Raw genomic sequence first — 4055 nt, forward strand, 5'->3', positions numbered from 1 at the left:
ACAAGGATGTAGTGCATGCTTAGCTTCTTAAAAAAATACTTTTCCATATATACATAGATAGGGTTTCTTGCCCGGCCGTTAAGGCGTGGTAATATATATAGTATCTTGTCCGGCCATTAAGGCGCGGTGAAATATATATAGTATTTCATTCGGCCATTAAGGCGCAGTGAAATATATAGTATCTTGTCCGGCCAATAAGGCACAGTGTGAAATAAAATACTTACATATATATAAAGCATGCATGAGAGCCCAATTAAAAGCCACAACTCTATCGGAGTGACGTAAGGTCGGTAGCCTCCGATTATATTATGGAACAATCATCATCGCTATATCTCACCTTGAAGGAACAATTATCATAAGGTGAGATCAACAACAATGAATAAAATCAAGAAAATTATGAAATAAGCTCAATAATCTCATAATAGCATCGAATCCATAAGCTTTGGAATCTCCAAAAATGGAATCATCATCATCATGTTCATCATAGAAAACATCTCATCTTTAGTACCATAAGAAGCTTTTAAGAATCATGAACTTCTAACTTTTAGAAGTAAGAAAGTTATGGAAACATATATGGAATCATAACATAGGAATCATGCCTTTTGAAAGAAAGCGACTAGTCGTAACATACCTGTTATATCCCATATTTTTATATGTCGAGCTATTCGCAAGAGAATCGACTCAAGTTAAAGATGGGATCATTTTCGGGCTCGAAATAGAATTTTTTCTTTTATTTCCGATCTCTATTGGGAAATGAATTGTTTATAAATTTTACTTGGTGTAAAAATATTAATGGAAGTTGGGATTAATTTACCATGATTAGATTATTAAGTGGGGATTAAAAATTTAATTTGTCATTAAACAAGTCACTAGTGCACTAAGTGGGCCCCACCAAGACATGTGACCAAATTTAATTGGCTCAAGCCTTGAGTGGGACACTTGTCACTCTTAGGGGCTGCCTATATAAGGAAAAATCTGATGTTTAAGTGTTCATTTTATCATCTTCAACATTACAAGAAAAGAGAAAAACCTAGAGATAGAGAAGGGGGGGCTCACGGCCATGGTGAAAAAAATCCATGTTCACCAAGCTTGGTCCAATTAATTTTTCCATGGTGTTGTAAATCAAATGGAGGTCTTTGGGAACATGAATTGGTCCTTGAGAGCAGCAAGAATGGTCTTTAATTGAAGCCATTAAATTCAGCAAATTAAGGAGCAACTTGCTAAGGTAAGAGTTGATTATTTTTCCATATGTTTTAGGACGAATTTGCTTGTGTTGTGGATGGTTTGAATGTGTTATGGTGAGTATAAATGAATGAAAATCATGAAATTATGTATCTTGATATTGAAGCATGGTTGAAGCCACGAAATTATGTAGCTTGATGTTGAAACATAGTTGTAACTTGGTAACATGAATTGTACGAATTTTGGAATGTTGTTGAATGGCGTAGGGGCTGTTTTAATTGAAATTTGCTGAACTGATTTGAGTTAATATTTTGGTTGTTGTAATCATGGATTATGTGATGAGAATGAAGGAATTTAATGGTTAAAGTTGGAGTAAAAAAATTGTTGTGAGTTGATGTAAGAATTATAGAGACAATAATGTGATTTACTTGCATATGAATGGATGATGTGGTGTCGTGTGGATGCTGTTGTATTTCCCTGAAATTTGCTGGAAATATTGTGTAACTTGTTTGGAATGTCCTTGGACATTGTTAGTATGGGTTCGGGTTAGTATGTGAATATATAAGCGTCGATTTTGGCTTGAACGTAAGTAGTTGAATTGAATTTATGTAAGTTGTTGAATAATGGAAAAGAAAGCTATTATTGGTGTTTTGTCTTTCGGATTGGTTGTTGATGTTGTTAGGTTGGTTGTTGTTGTTGTTGTTGGTGGATATGGCCGAATCAAATTCTCGGGGTAGCCTATTTACAGGGGAAATGCTGCCCAAATTTTTGTAGAATTAAGGGCGAATTTGGAATTTAATGCCCAAAAAGTCTTTAGCTAATGTTTGGCATTTTATGGCTTGTTTGTAGACCTTGGGCAGCCCGAATCATAGGTTGGATTTAGCTTGAGTTTGGATCGTATTGGAGAGCGTTTGAGGTATGTAAAGTAATCTTCCTTCTTCGGCATGCCTTAGTTAAAATAGGCTATGATATAAGCCTCGAGGAAACTCTATTCTCACAATCCGAGCATGTTTATGAATCGCATTTGTTCTTTGGCATCCTTGCCTTGTCATGGCAAAACGTTGATCCTTATGTTCTTGGAATCCATAATTTGTAAAGATTACATGAAAGCTGATTTTTGTTTTAAAGTTCATTCTTTAGCGATTCCAAGACTTCAAACGCCCATAATTTCCTCAGAAAAGCTCGGATTGCTTTGAAATTTTCGTAGGAGTTTGTATGATATAAAATGAGTATGTTTTTCATAGGCGGGCTCAGTTCGGGTCTATACTCGTCCGTGGGTCCCGCGATGCCCTTTTTGAAATTCGACAACTTTGAAACAAAAAGTGATAATTTTTATTCTGATTTCGAATATGACTATTTTACTTATCCTTCAGATTTATAATAATTATTTTATGCATATGATTCCTCACTACTCCGCTCGTGCCTACTGTGATATCGTTCACCGGTTCCCGGGCCGGTTCTGTTGTCGTGCGCTTTGTGATACATTCCGGTGTTATGCTGTGATTATGGTTCACCGTGCTCCTCGCTCGAGGGCCGAGTTCCACTTATGTTTGGCGTTATGCTGTGTTTGGCGTTATGCTGTGTTGTGATGTGTGACGGGGATTCGGAGATTTGAAACTTTCTGGTGTTATGCTGTGTTGTGGCGCCATCGACAGGCGGGCGACCACATTTTCCAGTGCCCTATGCATAATTTATACTTTGGGAATAAACATTTTGATATGTATTATTTTCTATATATCTGATTCGATTATTATTCAGATTTATTTCTGTACCTTCTGCTTTGCATACTCAGTACATATTTCGTACTGACCCCCTTCTCCGGGGGCTGCGTTTCATGCCCGCAGGTACAGACGCACACCCTGGTGATCCACCTGTTTAGGACACCCTTTCTGCTATTCGGAGTGCTCCTCTCTTTCCGGAGCTTATACTTTTGGTATATATATTTATTAGTGCATTTGTATAAATTCGTTCATGGGTACGGCGGGGGGTACGGCGGGGCCCTGTCCCGTCATATGATTCTGTCGGTCTGTTTAGAGGTCTGTGGACACTTTTGTGGGTTAGGGTCTTTCTGTATAGATGTATGTACATGTCGTTTGGGCGATCCCATACGCCGAGGCGGCCGGTCCGCATATGTTGTTTGGGCGATCCTATACGCCGAGGCGGCCGGTCCGCATATGTTTATATATTGCTTGGTTAGCCCTGTGTGGCTTTTGTTGGTATTTTCTGCGTGGAGGGTATATTGGATAGTCCGTAAAACAAAGGAAACTCTGTCGAAATTTTCTGGAAATTACCTAAATTTGAAATAAAGTCTTGTCGGCTTCCGCCATATACTAGAATGAGTTGATAGAATTTGAGATAATATTTGATAGATGGGTTCGGGTGCCCAGATCGGGCACTAGTCACGGCCTACGGGGTTGGGTCGTGACAATACCTTTCGGTATCCTTAGCCACTCAATGTTTATCCCTCCAAGCTCGTAAATCTACATATAAACCATTCATACTATTGTTTGGATTATCGTCATCTGCTTGTCTTAAGCCCTCAAATTAATTCCTTTTAAAATCTGCCAAAATTCGGGCAGCATCTCCTATGTTTATATCCCTAGCCCAAATTCACAATACCAATAAAACAACAACAATAGAAATACTAATATCAACCACATCATCATCAATACCAAAATATTCCATAAAACATCCCACACGATGTTTTTCAACATACAACAACGATATGCACTTCCTTTCTTCCCAATCAAGGAACTAACCTCATCAACACTCCAACAACATTAGATATCATCCATATACATGTAAATCATCCAAAACACATGACCACAACATGCTCAAAACAGTCCATAAGCGCAACAACAACACAATAATTT

At 38.1% G+C, this 4055-nt stretch overlaps 1 long non-coding RNA gene across 1 annotated transcript; it reads left to right on the top strand.

Annotated features, from left to right (window-relative positions):
- Positions 1-889: 889 nt before the first annotated feature.
- Positions 890-3142, top strand: LOC132621459 (uncharacterized). Its single transcript, XR_009575510.1, has 3 exons — positions 890-1225; positions 2032-2098; positions 3027-3142. It is a non-coding gene; the product is annotated as an uncharacterized LOC132621459 (long non-coding RNA).
- The last annotated feature ends 913 nt before the right edge of the window (positions 3143-4055 follow it).

The sequence above is a fragment of the Lycium barbarum genome, chromosome 2 (genome assembly GCF_019175385.1).
Source record: "Lycium barbarum isolate Lr01 chromosome 2, ASM1917538v2, whole genome shotgun sequence".
Classification (NCBI taxonomy): Eukaryota; Viridiplantae; Streptophyta; class Magnoliopsida; order Solanales; family Solanaceae; genus Lycium; species Lycium barbarum.